The sequence below is a fragment of the Sorex araneus genome, chromosome 1, assembly GCF_027595985.1.
Source record: "Sorex araneus isolate mSorAra2 chromosome 1, mSorAra2.pri, whole genome shotgun sequence".
NCBI classification, from domain to species: Eukaryota; Metazoa; Chordata; class Mammalia; order Eulipotyphla; family Soricidae; genus Sorex; species Sorex araneus.
The window spans coordinates 306,903,999-306,923,226 of NC_073302.1; positions in this window are offsets into that span (position 1 = coordinate 306,903,999).

A 19,228-nucleotide genomic window follows, 5' to 3' on the forward strand; every position below is an offset into this window, starting at 1 on the left:
GATGGGCTGGACATGTAATGTGACTTAGAGATGACTGCTAGACTAGAGCTGTTACCAACTGGATTCCAAGGGACATCAAAAAACCGCATGGCCGCCCACCTACGAGATGGTCAGACTTCTTCGTCAAGATCCTGAACCAACGGTTTGAGGCTCTTTGTGTTCCTGGAATGAACAGATACAATTGCACTACACTAGCATGCGACAGGGACAAATTGGGATGTTACTGGTGCTAGCTCAAGTAAATTGATGAGGAACGGGATGACAAGTGACAAGTGATTTATATTGACCATTAGATTTTGATGTAGAAAAAAATATATAATATATTTGCCATTAGATTTTTATGTAGAAAAAATTATCTACTAGTAAACAATGCTCATATCTCTATAGAGATACATGGCTTCAATTTTTTGTTTGTTTTCATTCACTTTTATTGGCTCCTTATTAAATATAATCCATTATGTAATTAGTGGCTAAAATGTTTGTCTTAATTTTTCACAGTTTTTCATGTTCCAGAATCTTTTAGCACAAATTTCTTAATGTATTTTAAGGTGTTACTTTTCCTTGCTGTCACATTTTACATGTCATGTAGAATTAAGACTCATTCTTACAGTGATCTCATAAAGTAGATAATATTGCCTGTATTTTGTGGGTGTGGAGACAATTAAAAAGAATAAATGAGTACCTTAGACTTTATGACTTGCACATAGCATAACCAGGACTCCATGCATCTTGGTATTTAAGATGAAGTGTTTCTTGCTCTCTGGGGTGTATGGAATGGCACCCTCTTCTGGAAGATTTCCCATATCGTAATCCAAAAACTAACCACATAATGTTTTACATGATTGCTATGACCCTGCAGTTGAAATGAAGTCATAAGCTTAAAATACAATTAACCTGAATTAGCCAAGTGTTCCAATTCTATATGTGAAAACCCTAAACAGAGAGAAACTTCTCCATTTTAAGTAAAAGATTTGGGTGAAAGTGGAATCAGGGAGAGTATTCAAGTGTGAGAAGAATTTCATATATTATTTCTGAGAAGTAGAGACATCTAACATTAGAAATACAGTAACAGATTAGACAAAGGGACAAAGTCATACCTATAGAATAGCATTAATAGAAAAGTTTTAGCAATGGTATGTGCATATGTGCCTATTATAAAGATATAGCATAAATTTCACGAAGTATATAGCACAAAGTATATTTCACAAATAACTTTATAGCACAAAGTTATTTTTGTTAGTGTGAAAAATGTATGTATAGTATAACATGAGAAAATTAACTATTATTATTTTAGGCATTTTTAATGTTCCAAAGGGTCAGTAATAGTAGTTTAATGTGTATATTTTAAATGTAAGGTGTTCTGAAATTTTTTAGCAGTAGCTTATGCACAGATCTGTATAGTAATATTAGAAAATTACCTAATTCCGACTACAATCTAAGATGGGTTTTGCAGTCTAATGCATTTGTAATAATAGCGCATTGCATGGCTCTAGGATACATTACCTTCAGCATAAAGGCAGCTGACAATCTCCATTTAGCATCAATTTAAGTATTTATCAATGGAGTGAATGTAATTTCTCTAAAGCATATGCTGCTTTACCCTAACAATGTTATAGAGTCATTCACAGATACAATTTTTCATCTAACAGGTCTAGTTAGTAATAAAACCCACTTGGGGCTGCAGTAATAGTACAGTGGGTAGGGCGTTTGCCTTGCAGACAGCCAATCCAGGTTCGATTCCCAGCCTCCCTGTGGTCCCCTGAGCACTGCAAGGAGTAATTCCTGAGTGCAAAGACAGGAGTTATCCCTGGCATCTCCAGGTGTGACCCAAAAAGCAAAAATTAAATAAATAAATAATAAATTTACCCATGGCATATCCGATATGCCAAAAACAGTAACAAGTCTCACAATGGAGACGTTACTGGTGCCCGCTAGTGCAAATCGATGAGCAATGAGATGACAGTGACAGTTATAGTGACAGTGAAACAAGAATAATAAAACCCACTTTAAAAATTATCTAAGACAATAATAGTTACTTTATAAGTTACATTTTAAATGAACTATAAAATCTAATATATTTAGAACTTAGCATATTCTGAGATTGAAACTTACCAAGATTTTGAATAATAATTGCTTAGATTTATATTGTAGAGACTTGCTTTGGTTTTGAACAACAAATTAAAAAAATACTTTAATCGTGACAATGACAAACATAAGATGGTGTTCATTTATCACAATTTATTGTAATTTATTATACTGTAATTTATTACAATGTAGAGCAAACAATATATAAAAGTGAAGATAATAAAAGCAATACAGTTATAGATCTCATAGTTGATTACATTCAAGAGTAAAGTAAACTGCAAAATTTAAAAGCATTTTTCTTATAAATGGTAGCTATTATATTGATAATCATCTGTAAAAAGTAAAGATTCTGGAGATAACATGAATAATATATCTTATGATAATTTTGGGTGACTGCCTCTACCCCAAGTCAAACTTCCCAGAAAATATGAAGACCCAAAACTCTGCAGCTCATAAATTTCAATATGCCACCTCTTATTCAAAGGAAAAAATGCACATATATTTAAAAGCTAGAGAATAAAGCTCAATAGAGTATTTAACTGTGTATAGTTCCTTAAAATGTAAAGAGTATATGGCTTATGTGCAATATAGTAAAATTAAATCATAAATTAACTTTCTTTATCATGGACTTGGAACTTCAAATAAAAATTTTAAGTGGTCATAAAACATTATATTGGTTTTATGCTATTCAAAGCACTAAAAAAACAACATGATGGTTATATTAATCCAATGTATACTTGGATGGTTAAGGATCGAGTAATATTTGAATATTAAGCCAAGAGAATGACCATAAATCCTATGAAAGATATATAAATCAGGTATGTTTGTTAAAATAAAAGCCAGCATATATTGGTTGCTTAATATGTGCAATATTCTACTGAAAAAAAAGTTTGTTTTTGGTAAAGAAAGCTAATGTTCATGTAAAAGCTTATGTGATATGGATAGCACTGTAGCACTGTTGTCCCATTGTTCATTGATTTGCTCAAGCAGGCATCAGTAACGTCTCTATTGTGAGACTTGTTACTGTTTTTGGTGTATCGAATATGCCTTGGGTAGCTTGCCAGGTTCTGCGATAAACAACAAAGATGCCATTCAATAAGCACCTTAATGAATAGATGGACTCAGTCATGATAAAAGAAAACCATCTATTTCTTTCTAATATTTTTGGAATTATATATGAATATGTAAACATATATAATTCCATATATATGTACATATATATATATATATTCTGAGTTAAGTATCAGTAGTATAAACAAAAAAAGTAAAGTTGTTAAAAAAGCATATTTTATACATGCAGTTATATATAGTATACATTATAGATGTATACTTTAAGTGGCAAGTTTTAAAATGTTAGCTGATATCACTGTCATCTCATTGTTCATAGATTTACTCGAGTGGGCACTAGTAACGTCTCCACTTGTTTCAGCCCTGAGATTTTAGAAGACTATTCTTACTCTTCTTTCTCAATGATTAGAGACTCTTTCAGGGTCAGGGGAATGAGACTGTTATTGTTACTGGTTTTGGCATATAAAGAATACACCACAAGGAGCTTGCCAGGCTCTGCCCTGCATGCGGGATACTCTTGGTAGTTTGCCAGGTTCTCTAAGAGGCATATACATATATACTTTTCTCTATGATGATGTGTCGCACGGCCGCTTCAGTCTAGGAATATGTTCACTCATGCATGAAGCTCAGCTCAAGTGTGTGGAAAGCGGCCTGGAGTGTGGTGGTGGTTGGGTAGTGGAGGCTGGCTGTCTGGGGTTGGGTCCCTTGGGGGCAGGGAGTGCTCTCACCAGTCCCCTCTGGGGCACCCTGAGTGCAAACAGCCTGGCTCAGAGTCCGGTGGCATGGCTATGGGGGCCCTATTTTATGCTCCCTTCTGGGAGGAGCAGCTGTGAGTTCTGAATAGTGGCCAATGAGCAGATTATCTGGCCCAGCAGGAGGTGGCTTTGGGTGTGACCCCTGGGACACCAGAGATTGGGGGAAGCATGCAGAGGATCTCTGCTCCCAGGTCCTATTGAGCCGAGAGTCCAAGATCACAAAGTTTGGCATTACCTGGGTTCCGTGGGACTTTGCTCATGCGTGAGGCTTGACCCGAGCATGTGGAAAGTGGCCTGGAGCTTAGCCGTGGAGGGGTAGTGGAGGTCGGCTGCTGGGGCTGGGTCCCTTGGGGTGGGGAGGGCTCTCACCTGACCCCCTCTGGGGCACCCCGAGGAAAAACAGCCTGGTGCAGAGTCAGGCTATTTAAAAATATCTAATGCAGAACAAAAATTAGGATATATCAATATAAGGAATTATCTGTCACTGTTGTCAAACTTTGAATTATATCACTTTTTTAAAAAAACTTTTTTTACAGTCATTTATGCTCTCACTTTAAATATTTTATTTTTTCAAGTTTTATTTTGATCACTTGTTTTACAAACTGTTATTAGTAGGATGTCATATGTGAACATATAAGCAGGATACTTCATGAAATGGAAGAAGGTAGAGATGTTTTCAATAATTCAAAACCATTGGCCAAGTAAACTGAAACAAAGTTAAAAATAACTGGGACTATCAAACTAAGCATCTTCTGCATTGCAAAGGAAATAATGGCCAAAATAAAAAGACCAACCACAGATTGAAAAAGAATATTTGTCTCACAATGAAGATGTTACTGGTGCCCGCTCAAGCAAATCAATGAACAACAGGAAGACAGTGCTACAGTGCTACCCATTAGGAAAAGGGCTAATACCCAAGATATCCCCCATATTAATACAGTAAAAAAAATTAAAATTAAAAAGTGAAGAGGAATAGACAAACAGAAACTTGCTCAAAGAAGATATACAGATGGTGGGGCCTAGAGGAATAGTACAGCAGGGAGGGTGTTTGCCTTGCACGTGGTCAATCTGTGTTGGATCTCCGGCATCCCATAGGATTCCCTGAGAACCACCATGACAAAACACTGCGCACCATCAGGTGTAACCCCAAAGCAAAAAAAAAAAAACAGGACAAACAGATGGCTAAAAGATGTATGAAACCGTGATCTGCATCACTTCTTATCAGGGAAATACAAAGCAAAACGACAATGAGATATCATCACATACCCCTGAGACTGGCACACATCACAAAGAATAAAAACAACCAGAGTTGATGTGGCTGTGACAAAAAACTTTTGCTTATGACAAGCTCAAGTGCTTATATTTATTGTGCTATAAATTGAAACAGAACTTTGTAAAAACAAGGATAGAAAGATATGCTTGTGATTATCTGTCAGAGCTACAACTTTTTAGAAACAAGAACGCACAGAGATGCTTGTGATGATGTGCCAGAGCTATGACATTCATGAGAAGTAGTTTCTGTAACCGAATACTTAAAACGATTCAGAGTGAACGTGGAACAAATAATGTGAGTATTATTATGGAAACAGTGTTGATCCAACTGAAGTTCTGAAATAAGCTTAGGGACCTCTGGGAATTCTCAGATTATAGTTTGCCTCATTTAAGACTCAGGAGTGCCATTCACTCTTAGTTTAATTTTGCTCATATACTTTCTTAAACTGTAACAATAATTTAACATCTGAGACACCTGCATTATCTTGAAAATTGAGACACAAAATAGATTCTATCATCAGAAATACACCTTATTTTTATTTTCCAGATGATGCTGATATACACTTTTCTTATTTTTGTTTCATCTATTTCTTCCTCCTTTCTTTCTCCCTCATACCTTTTCACCCAAGACCATTTTATTCTTTTAATAAACAATCTGACATCTACACTACTTATCATCAATGTTAGATAGAACCTAGACCAATCACTTATCTTCCAAAATCCTGTACTTGGGATTTCATTCAAGTTTGGCACTTGAATGGCTGAGATTAGAACTTGCTTTTATCATTCACTCCCTAGAGCCTCATTGTTCTGAAAGGGCAATTAAAGTTCTCCTCACAATGGAGAGCTCTCTAACTTTCTCAGCACTCAGAGCTCTCCCTTCCTCAAAAGTTAACAGGAGACCTACAGTTACAGTTCATGTTTTTTTCTTTCTTCCCAGAAATATTTAAATTAATTAAAGGAAGTTAATGCATATTATAGATGAGCATACTAGTCACAAAATCATGTATGCTTCTCAATATTTATTTGCTGCTCACTAAAAAAATGCTCCCATATCAACAGCTTTGGTGTCTGATTGTTTAGGAAAAAAATGACTGTCACACATTGATAAATGATACTGTTAGACATTCATACTGACTGGCAGGAAATAAAAACTTTAGTATCATTAAAATGGAAATGACAAAGTGTCTTGAATAAAAATTTTATTAGGATATAAAGTGCAAAGTATTGTTAGTATAGATGCAATCTCAAAGGTTATTCAAATATGATTTGCTCTAAGAGATGTATTTATAAGTTATAATATGTAAGAATTTATGTGGAAGATTTTAGAAACAGTTTAGAAATGTCTTAGTACTTACCATCTTTATGAAGTGTGGAACACTATTTCATAAACTTTTAAGAAGATAGTGTAGCTTTTACTCATATTGGAAGCAGTTTCATTCACAGAAATAATTTAGAAATGTTTTAATGTGTATATATTATTATATAGCTCTATTAAAAACCTGAAATGCATCTAAATGGCATTTTAATAAAACATGTATTTATTATATATTCTAAGTACAATGAACCATTTAAATATGAGAGGATATAGTAAGTACCATCCATATCCACAGTAGTCTTTGTGGATACTACTGTTTTTTAATTTTATTGCATTTTAATCATATATGTGCATATTTATGTATTCATCAGTATATCTTCTATATATCTAAGTATATATATGGAGTCTCCCAGTGGACAGTTCCACAATGAAATTGACCACATCATATTCAATCAAAGGTTTTGCCTGACCGATGTCACTGTTGTCCCAAAATTCCAAACAGGATCGGACCACCGTCTCCTTCGTGCAAAATTCTACTTCACAGAGCGGGGAGAAAGGTCTGCAAAATTTAAGTCTAAGAAAACAACTCCCAGAATGACCACCAACTGGGAGCTCTTTAGCACTATTGCAGCAACGTGGGAAGATGCCGTCCTTGACAACATCGACGAGGAATACAATGACTGGTTCAGCACCTCCATGTTTGTGTGAAGAATGGCGAGAGTGAGAAAGCCATAAACAGACGCCTGTTTGTGAGAGCTCGGAAACTCTCGAGCTCATTCCTCAACGTGGTTCGGCATGAGCCTTGAGCAACCACAAGCTAACGTCTGAGCTCACAAAGCTGTGCAGAGATGCGATAAAGGAAGACCTCAAAGAGAGAAGAGCAGCAGTGTTGGCCAGTGCAGCAGAAGCCAGGAAAAGTATTCGCAACGCTCGCCTGTCCTTCGCCAACTACAAGACCAAGATGACTGTCCTCCGACGTCCTGATGAATCTATCACATCCTCAAGAAAGGCAATGGAGAAAATTGTTCACGACTTCTACTCGGATCTCTTTTACAGCCATGTCCACCTGCCCACATGCCAAATTCCACAGGATGGATATGTCGTTCCCAACGTTCTCCCTTCTGAAATCTGACACCCCATTTAGCTGGTAAAGACGTGAACAGCACCTGGTCAGGACAAGGTCAGACCCGAACACCTGAAGAATCTACCGCCAGTACTCATCAATACAATGGCCCGACTCTTCACACGCTACCTGTCTGAATGCAAGGTTCCGTCGCAGTGGAAATCCAGTAGGACTGTTCTGTTGTACAAGAAGGGAGACATCCACGACATCGGCAACTATTGCCCAATCTGCCTGCTGTCTGTCGTCTGCAAGTTCTTCACTCATGTCATCCTGAATAGAATAGGCAGAACACTAGACAAAGGACAACCTTGTGAGCAAGCCGGGTTCCGAAGGGGATTCAGCATGATAGACCATATCTGACCAAACTCATTGAAGTTTAGCGAGAGTTCAAGATGCCGCTCTGTTTCACATTCATCGACTTAAAGAAGGCCTTCCATTCTGTTGAGACTGAAGCGGCCATCGAAGCCCTAGCGAAACAGGACATTCAAACTAGAGTCTCTGGATGTTGGCCGTAAGATTAATGTGATATAATATAATATAATGTAATATGTGCTTCTAAATTTATAAAAAAAAAAAAAACCTCTAAAACCAAGCTCCCAGAATGAACAGCTGTGCGACATCTAATAGCTGAGTTCTCCCTCTTGGAGAACCTGACAAGCTACTGAGTCTATTACTGGCACAGGAGAGATTGGCAAAGCTCCCCGTGGCGTGCTCATGTCCCAAATACAGTAACAAATATATACATACCTCTCAGAGAGCCCGGCAAGCTACCAAGAGTATCACGCCCACACGGCAGAGCCTGGCAAGCTACCCGTGGTGTATTCAATATGCCAAAAGCAGTAACAATAGGACTCATACCGCTAACCCTGAAAGAGCCTCCAATCACTGGGAAAGATGAGTAAGGAGAGGCTACTAAAATCTCAGGGCTGAGTGTAATAGAGACGTTACTGGTGCCCACTTGAGTAAATCGACGAACAACAGGATGACAGTGAGAGTGACAGAAGCACATTACATTTCTCTTGGGATATTTTAATTTGTCTTTGTATTCTGCTTTACTACTAATGAATATTTATTCATTAAACTTTATTCATTAGTATATTTTGGAGGTTTTTCTTTTGATCCTGTACTTTGTCACTTATCAGTCAGTATACATTATATTTTGCATTAATAACAGTGGCCAGATGTTTTCCTCAATAATGGGCTGAGAATGCACAGCATACTTCAAACTGGGACCATGTTTAGCTAGCTTGTTGGATAAAGAGGGTGAAATATAGGCAGTGGCAGCCTTGTGGCTCATCAGAATGATGGGCACCACTCCCCTCTTCTGAGCAGTGTCCTATTCCTGCTCTTGCTCAACAGTGCACTGGTATGCATGGCCAGGAAACAGAAAGACCACATCTACACAGTGGAATAACATGCAGTTGTGAATGAAGTCATAACATTTACTTATAAATGGATGGACGTGGAGAATATTGTGTTGTTGAGTGAAATGAGTTAGAAAACAAACAAACTTAGAATGATTGCACTCATTTGTGCAATACGAAAAGTAGTATTAGACTAATATTCAATGACAATAGAAATAAGGGCCAGGAGGATTGGTCCACAGTTGGAAGCCTGTCTCAGTTACTGGCAGAGAAGGCAATTGGGATAGAGAAGGAGCTACTATGACAATCATAGTTGGAAATGATCACTCTGAATAAGAACTGTGTGCTGTGAAGGAAGAAACATGATAACTGATATCTCGATATCTGTATTGCAAACCATAATGCCCAAAATGGGATGGAGGGAGGGACAGAGAGGGACAGAGAGGGACAGAGAGAGAGAGAGAGAGAGAGAGAGAGAGAGAGAGAGAGAGAGAGAGAGCAGGAGAGAGAGAGCAGGAGAGAGAGCAGGAGAGAGTGTTTGCTATAGAGGCAGGTTGAGTATGAAATGGGGGGGCAGGGAGGTGGTGGGAGGGAACTGGGATCATTGGTGGTGGAGAAATGTATACTGGTGGAAGGGTGGATGTTGGAACACTGTATGACTGAAACCCAATCATGAACAGTTTTGTAACTGTATCTCATGGTGATTCAATTAAAAAAAAGAGATAGAATCACAAAGAACTGACTGACATTTAGTGAGCAGTGATAGTCCTTTGCCAGCATTAGATCATTCCAGTGGAGCCTATTCACACAAGTCACAGATACCACAGGTCAAGTACAGGTTATAATGGAAAAGACATTAATCTTCATCAACCTTCCCACAAAAGTTCCTAGAGGAAACAAACTCATGCTCTTTATCCCTGAAAAACTGGGTCACACCAAGTCTAACATCAATACATTACCCAGACATTAAATGGCACATATTTAATTATTGATTAAAAACTATATAGTTTTAATTTTAGTTTATAAATTAACTTTGTAATGGTTACTTTTTGTATTTGATATATTTGACCCAATATTTGGGAATATGTTAATCTGATACATATTTTCATTAAGGTTTTGCAAGTAGACATTAATAATAATTGCTAATTAATTAAAATTAATCATTCCTTCAATACAAAATAGTGTATATATTACTGTACCTTTTAGCAGCCCTTTTGTGTTTTAAGTCAGTTTTAAATGTTACAATCTATTTTCATATTTAATTTTGAATTAATACATGTTAATTCAAGTGAGCTGTAAATGATCTTGTAAAGAGATAAGAAACCGCTTCCATAGATGACATCTCTTTCCACACTCACTACTATTCATCATTGAAATCTGTTCAATCTCATCTATCCTCTATACTTCCTACTCCAAATCATTTATTTTTATTTCTATCTCTACCCTACCCCTAGTGGTTTGTGTTCATTTTATGTGAGTTCTCAAATTTCTTTATTATTGTTTTATGTGCTAAAAGAAGTTTTATGAACTCTATCATGTTGAATAACCCTCTGTTTCTACTCAATTAACTACATGGAATATTAAAGAATCTCAAAATTTTGATGAAAATCTGCTGATTTCTGGTCTATGATATTTTATTTTAACTCTCTTTACCCAATGACAGACCTCTAGGTTGCCACCAATTCATATCTACAGTATGTTTTTTACATCTGTAAAATAATTTTCTGCAGGGAAAAAAAGAGAAATGCTGCAGAGCAGAATTCCTAAAACAATATGCATAGACTAGTTTGACTGGGTGGTGCCAAATGGAATCATATTTGTGAAATTTCTTAGTGTACTTTCTTTGTTCAAACATTATTTTAAAAACATATTATTGATTATGTGTTATAGATTTGTTAACATTAAAATGAAACTTAACTGCAGACAAATTTACCTAGTTAAGGATTAGGACATGATTGACTTTATTTTTGCAAAATCTTTAGCTTCTTGAGATTATGAAATGCAATGATTAGGGAATTCAACGATTTAAAGTAATGTACTATATATAGACTTGGCTTAAACTTATGTACTGTATAATTGTCTCTGCATCCACATTACACTACATGCATTTTTTCTTCTTTTAATTAACACAACTTTAAATTATTTTATATATAAAACACATTTTTCTCTTAAATTTATCTTCAATACTCATAATTTTTCTGCATTCTGTTGCCATTTTGATAAATTTCTTTTCCCTTGCCCTGCTTTGTTTAATATTCTTTATTAGCAACTTGAGACATAATATAGCTCATTTATTTTTATAATTTTATGTTATAGACCATTATTTTATGTGAAAAAGCATTATTTATTAAATATGTTAATAAGATTAGAAGTTTAAATATATTATTTCATGTTTGCTAATTATGTGATTGGTTTTATTGTTATATTAAATTTCATGTCATATAAATATTAAATTATTCACCATAATTATATACAGGTTTACCCAGAAGAATATTGGTTAATTGCTGTTTCCTCACATATAATTATTAATAAGTATGTGTACATTTGAAAGGTATTAATTTGCATTACAAATTATGCTAATAAAATAATTTCTGTTGACCCAAACTATTAGGTTTCAAATTTGAAATAAATTTTTACATATAGTAATGCTACACATAAACCAATAAATAGTTAATTTTAAGAGTAAATCACATGCTAGACATCTGTCCATACATTTTCCATGTATGGAATGATTCAATACTCAAAACTTGCCCCAATAGTAGATATTACTCTTATCAAACAGATAATAAAAGTGAAGCATAGACAAGTAAATAACCTGTCTTGATTTTAAGGGTAATAGCTAGCATTGTCTGTGATTTATGCTGTTTTCACTTGTTATTCATTACATTGGATCAGTTTGCAAAATACTTTCAAGTATGTTTAGTTTTGGTCCATCAACTGGCTGAAAAGGAAGCTCTCCTTTCTTGTTGTGCCACAGAAAGAACAATAAGATCAAATGTAGAGGCCCCCAGAATTGCCACGGTGGTCCAGCTATTCAGTGCTCTCAAAGTCCCCAGTAGGTCGCATCCTCAGGCCCTTGCAGTGAACAGCAGGCCAGGCTGACCAAGAATCCCTGCTGGAGGCCCCTGGACTTCCTGAGCTCCTCCTGGAATTACCAAAACAGGACAAAAACAACAAAAGAATAAAACAACTTTTCACTAAAATAAACTTCTCTCAAGGAGTTGAGACTGTATTTAATGTGTACCCATCCAAGTTATTTACGTTTCATTCAAAGAGTTTAGTCTACTCATTAGCGTTTGCCAATCAATTGAATATCTGTAGCACTGCACTGCACTGTCCTCCTATTGTTCATCAATTTGCTCAAGAGGACACCAGTAACGTCTCCATTGTGAGACTTGTTGTTATTGTTTTTGACATATCGAATATGCCACGGGTAGCTTGCCAGGCTCTACCATGCGGGCAGGATACTCTCGGTAAAGTGAATATCTAGACAAGAAAAATTCAGATTCACTTGGAGTCAGAGTAATAGCACAGCCTATAAGGCACGTTCCTTCAAGCAGCCAACCTGTGTTCTATTCTGGGCACCCTTGATCGTCCCCAGAAATGATTCCATAGAACACAGTAAGGAATAAGCCCTGAGAACTGTTGGGTGTTACTAAAAAATAAACAAACAAAAAACCACATTCAAGTGAAAGGAAATTGTCATGTTCCCATTTGGCCATCTTTCACTCCAAAACACTTTGAATTTGTTAGTTGGCTATTAAGTGTTATGAATTCATACATTGTAATAGAATAAGAAATAGCCCATGACCCAAAATTCTGAAAAGGAGTATTCAAAAAATGAACTGTCTCAAAATTAATTTGATTTTTCTCATATTGTTTCTGCACCATACATCTATATCTTATTCATAATGTTTCATCTATAATTTTAAATGTCTTTCCTCTTTAAGTCCTATTTTAAAAGTCATATGTCTCAGGGAATTCCAATTTTCTAAAATAATTTGAGTCAAATTGTAGTTAAGAGTACATTTGAAAAGTTCAGCTAAATTAAACTATAAAATATATATTTTCATAATTTGATGGGAATGTTTCCCCTATTTTGCACCGATTTAGGAAATATATATGCACACACTGAATAGCATTTTACCTACTGTATTGAACCCTAATACAAAATATTTACATTGGTCCTAATGAAGTCCTAAGCTCCCAGTGGTTTATGTAGAGATGGTTATTATCTTCTGGTTTGCCCGTGACACCCCATGAACGGTTGGGAAGGCTGGGACTGATAAAGTCTGCAGATGAGCCCCTGATCAGCACGGGCAGAGCCTCACCAGCTCTACTAGGTGACCATCAATCCACACCGACATCCCCTTGGTCTTCTCGGCATACGAGTTAATTCCCGCTACCCAGTATTTTGGCGAGCTGAGGACTCAAGGCTGGAGCGAAGAATTGCTCTAAGCAGGAAAGGGGAGCCAGCCCCTGGTCTTACCCAGGGTTTCCAGGTCTTGGTTCTATCTCACAGAAAAGATTTTCAGGAGTAGAAAGCAGATTTTTCTTGGAAGTTTTGAAGAAGGAGAGGAAAGTGGTAGTAAAGCGCCCCCTCAAGAGAGAGAATGTGGGCTTCTCCAAAGATGAAGAGAGCCCCCGTATACAACTCAAGAGGGGCAATGAGGGTGACACATGTGCTCAGACACCACATGTGTCCAGCCATGTGGACACAAGCAGCGCATGGGTTGAGCAGCATATGCACTTGTTTCCAGTTTTCAAGTTGGCTTTCCCCTAAGTAGGATTTTCCTAAACTGCCTCATGGGGGCTTCTAGCTAGGGAAGAATCTGTTGCTAGGGTGGTTCCTAGGTGGGTGGTAGAGTCGGAGAGGTCTTATTTGAAACTCCTTTTCTTTGCCTTTGTTCCCAGAGGGTGAGTCCAGCCTTCTCTGGTCTGGGCTAACTCCAGGGAAAGTTCTGTCAGATCTTGGTTTCTGTAGCCACAAAGTGCATCTTAAACGCCTTAGGGTTAGGTGATTTTATTGTTCCCCACTCACAGAACAGCCTGAGATATGCTCCCCATGGCATATTCGATATGCCAAGTACTAGTGACAATAACAGGTCTCATTCTCCTGACCCTGAAAGAGCCTCAAATCCTTAGGAAAGATGGATGAGGAGAGACTGCTAAAATTTCAGGGCTGGGATGAATGGAGATGTTTCTTGTGCCTGCTCGAGCAAATCCATGAACAATGGGAAGACAATGATACAGTGATACGGTGACTGTTCCCCAGGAATTCCTTTACCATGAATAGAGGCGGAGTCCTTCTCTATAATCTACCTGCCTACATCACTATTCTCATGAAGTGCACTAGAAACTTTGCCAACTCTTTAAAAGGGAAAAACTCGGCAGTTATAAAAATTCACCCTCACGTCTTTGACACTTTTGTGGACTGCTTTCTTGTGAATAGTTAGCAGCAACAGACTGCTCAGTTTTCCATCAAAATTATCACAGTATTTATGTGAGAAAATATCATAATTAATATTTACTTACTATTATCATCTAAGCACTACCTTAGGGCACTTTCACACCAGTTCCTTCTCTGTTAAGTTGTTCTTATTGAGTTCATTTTTCTAAAGGATTAGAGCTAAGCATGCTTAACAAAATTACCTATATTCTTTCAGTTACCTGTTGTAAAATGCTTTGATTCTAATGTTCAAGCTCTTCTCATCATACTATTATAACTGGGTCACCCTTGCAGGGATCTTTTTTTAAGCAATAAAACAGTATTAACTAGAAATAAAATGTAAACATCCACACATGCACATATATTTGCATACATGGATTTTAAAATCCCATTTTGAGGTACATAAAAACATACCAGATGAGAACACAGCCAGAATTAGTGCAGTCACAGAAAAAAACTTTCATGGATGCAAGTCCCATTCATCTAGGGCTTTTGAAAACACTATATTCCTCAAGTCAAGCAATTCAGTTCGTTTGTAACCCCAAGAAACTGCCTTTCCAGATTGCTCTTTCAGACATACCCTTATTGTCTTAAGATTTGTAATGCAGGCAGAGGCTGTAAAACTCTATTTTCTTTGAGAAGTGAAATATTTCAAACAAGCGATACACACAACTTTGATTTTCCCTTCAACCTAAGTTATCTCAATGGGAATTGGCAGAAAAAAAACAGTATGAATATGCTCAATTGTTGCTGTTCTGGATCCAATTCCTTATTCATCCATCTCACTTGCATTGGAACAGGCTCATGCATTTATAATGCATGGGTATATAATTAATATCATTTTCCCAATGATGCTTGGTAAGCTTCAACATAGTAAATAATACTAAACAAGTAAATTAGAAAATTACATTGATTGAAATTCAAATATTAAGGAGCAATAGGATTCTAGTAATTAGAACTTGGTAAAAATCCCTATCTGTGCCAGAAAGAGGTGCACCTCTCCCACCCAGTTCTTTTATTTTAATGCCAAAAGAAAGTGAGCCTTATAAAATGGTAGTGGAAATAAGTTCTTTCACAGTGGGGACTCTCAAGAGTTAAGTGATTCTATTAAACACCATGTCAGGTGATCTGCTCAAGTATTCCTTCTTAAAGGTTCTGAGGATAATTCATTTACATTTTAAGAAAATAAGAGTGCAGGTTTTATACAATGGTTTTCTTTTGCATCTGCAAAAAAAAATCTTCAAGTTACATACCAAAAAAATATTCGTTCATGCTTCTGCTATGGATTAGTATACCACTTTATGGTAGTTTCTAATGACAGATGATCATACCTCCACCACAGTGTTCAGAAATGGCTCCCTACGATGTGTCACTGTGACTAGCAGAATATTTTGAAAGAGAGCAATGGAGGCCTTAAAGACTCACAAGAAATGTTTACTATTCTTTTCTCCCTTAAAGAATGAATCCAGGGGAGTGAGCGAGAAGACAGGAGTTGAGATGCTTGCTATGAAGGCAACCATCCTGGTTCTTATCCCTGGCACCACCTGGTTCCCCAAGCAGCATTTGTGTAGCACAAGAGGCCCAAACTAAACACAGACAGGGACTGAGGATCACTGCATCATTGAACTGAGTATCACTGCACTATTGTACTGAGGGGCACTGTATCATTGGACTAGGGAACATTGCATCATTGGACCCTACTTGGCCAAGGATTGCTGCAACAGGCCACAAGACTTCTGAACACTAGTTGGGAGAACCCACCACCTGCCACCCCCCCCCACACACACACACACAAAAGTGAGAGAATAAAGGAATGAAAATTGTCTTTTCTAGAATTAGGATTATTGACAAAAATAATTACATAGTAGAGTTAATTTCCAATTACAGAGCATCCCATCCACAGGTTGCCTTAGTTTCCTCATGTCCCTCATATACCTTGAACTCCCCTCTCCTCAGGACCAGATCTCATTTTCTAGCTTCCATATAGTCTGATGGCCTTGGGATTTCACATGTGTAGGAAGATTCCCTTTAATATCCGGTAGAAAATTGTTCCCCATACTGTTCTGCTTGGTTGTGTTGTGATGAGCAGGTTGCAGGTATAACACACACACACACACACACACACATATACACCCCTTAATTAGGGTTGTGGGGCTTGCCTATTTGACTGAGGTACTTGCTATAGAGGCCCAAGTCTTCACTGTAAGACCTGACCACATGCAGCTCGCGGTCACATTGGTACTTATAAACATGCATACCTAGAATTATACTCCTGGCCTCAGTGTTCACATATCTTACATTGTGCTGCTTACACACACTGGGTGCCATTCCCTGAGGGTTCACTCTTGTTGTTGCACCAAGGATCCCTGAGAACAGAGCTGCTAGGATGGCTGTATGACAGGTGGGCTGTGGGAGATTGTTCTCAGGGTTTACACCTGCAAGGCAGGCACTCTTGCCATGAAGCCTTTCCCTGACCCCAAACACTTTCTGAAAACTTTTGAAACAAATTTGAATAATCTAGACACATAATATATTCGTAGGTATTTCTACTTTTTGATAATTATGTTGTGATTTTTTCTATATCATAGAAATACTGTAAATGTTTGGCAATATTGTAATAACTACACCCTCTGTTTCTAACAACTTCCTTTTGGGTTCATTTTTTTTTCTTCTTTTTCTTCCCTCTCCCCCTCCCTCCTTCCCTTTTACTTTTTATTCTGTTCCCTTTCCTTCCCCTCTCAACTTCTTTCTCTCTTTTCCTCACTTCCTTCCTTCCTTTCTTCCTTCTTTCCTTCCTTCCTTCCCCCTTCCTTCCCCCCTTCCTTCCCCCCTTCCTTCCTCCTTCCTTCCTTCCTTCCTTCCTTCCTTCCTTCCTTCCTTCCTTCCTTCCTTCCTTCCTTCCTTCCTTCCTTCCTTCCTTCCTTCCTTCCTTCCTTCCTGCTTTCCTTCCTGCTTTTCTTCCTTTCTCGTTTCTCTTCTCCTAAACAGATCCTAACAAGGAGAGATTAGAGGACCTGATATGTTTCTTGGTGGTACTTGGGGGACCATGTGTGATGCTAGGGATTGAACCTTGGTAAGCTATGTGAGAAGCAGGCATTCAGCCAAATCTACAATAGCTCTAGCTTCCATAAACTATGCTAATAAAAAATATCCATGAAATATTTTCATTTAGATACTATATTTTTAATTATAAATTAGATTGCTTCTAATTTAGAAAACCACGTTGCTCACATATACAGCTTTAATAATAAAAATCATTTGGACCTTTTTATATAATAATATTTTTAAAGATTTTATCAATGAAAGCTTATTATTGGTCATGAGAGATTTTAATATGAATACAAGGCATACAAATCATATATTTTTAAAGGAAATAATTAACACAAGCTAAAATTCAAATAAAAAATTGGAAAATTGTACTATACTGGTTTTCCATAATTTTAAAAAGTGCAAGATAAAAATTAGCAGATTATTTTATTTTACTCCCTCAGAAGAAACTAAACATTCTGAATGAATTCACAGGGCTACCAAGGGAACACAATGTAATGCTTTGTATACGAATGATTTTCTTCTTAATTTTCCAAAATATGTTTTCCTTGCATATTTTGTCCTAGAGGATCTTAAGGTACAACCCATCCAGTGCTTTTCTAAGGACAAAAAAAGCAAAATAAACAAAAGACAAATGAACTCCAGAGAAATTGCGCTTTCGAATGAAGAGAACAATTGTCTGTTTATTCATTTCTCTCTCCTATCCTAGAGGAGACAAGTGGTTTGTTTCTGTCCCTGGAGAATACACTTGGTATGAGCTTTGAAATGTCAAGTATAATTAAGACAAAGTGTTCTTTTTAGGCCAACCAGAGAAATATATCTTTCAAAATAACTGTCTCTTCAAGTTAGGGAACACAGAACGATGTCAGCTGAAACAGCTATGCTAAAATCGTCATCAGCTTCAGCAGAATTCTAAGTCATTGTACCATTTCACTGGGTGCCCCATCACGGCCCAGCATGGCTGCTACGACCCATGGATACAATCAGCACTGTATAAACTTATAACCATTTAAACAAATTGAGAAGCAGATGTCAACTGCCATAAGATGTAAATAAAATTAATTTTGTTGCAAAAAATTGACTTAGTTTAAAATAGTAAATTCATGGAGAGTAGACTTTTTCACCCAGAATGTGAAAGAAAAAAAAACTCAATACAAATTAGCATTGTATTGAAAATTCTCATCTAGCTGCCATTGCAATTCATTTCTTCAGAAAACAGTTATTCAGAACATGTGTATAGAAATTATACAATCCCCATGGTCTCATGGATGACTTCTCAGAACAGCATGTATATTAATGTAGCAAAAGAATGCACTTAGACTGCATTGAAGGAGATTTTTCAAAGCAATATGTTCCTACTCAGTGACCGAGTGCATAGAATTCGGCTATTTAAAACATTTTAAAATATATTAAATTTCCCATGTATATTTTCTTCAAGTAGAAAATACCCCAATGTGGTTTTAAGTACATAGGCTTATTTTAATCATTATCTTTCTTTATAGCTAATTAAAGAGAAGAAGCAACCTGTAAGAGCTGGGTCATGGTTTTTGAGTTAGGGTTTCCAAAGAGATATGCCTCTAAAACTTGAATGATCTCAGCAAATGATAAATGACCTTATCTTCTTAATGATTATTTTATTAGGTGCTATGGGCTTTATGATCAATATCAATTTTCATTTAATGCAGTTCCTACTTAAGTCTGTCAATTGTGTGTTCTTGAAATTTCATAGCTTGGAACATATTTCTG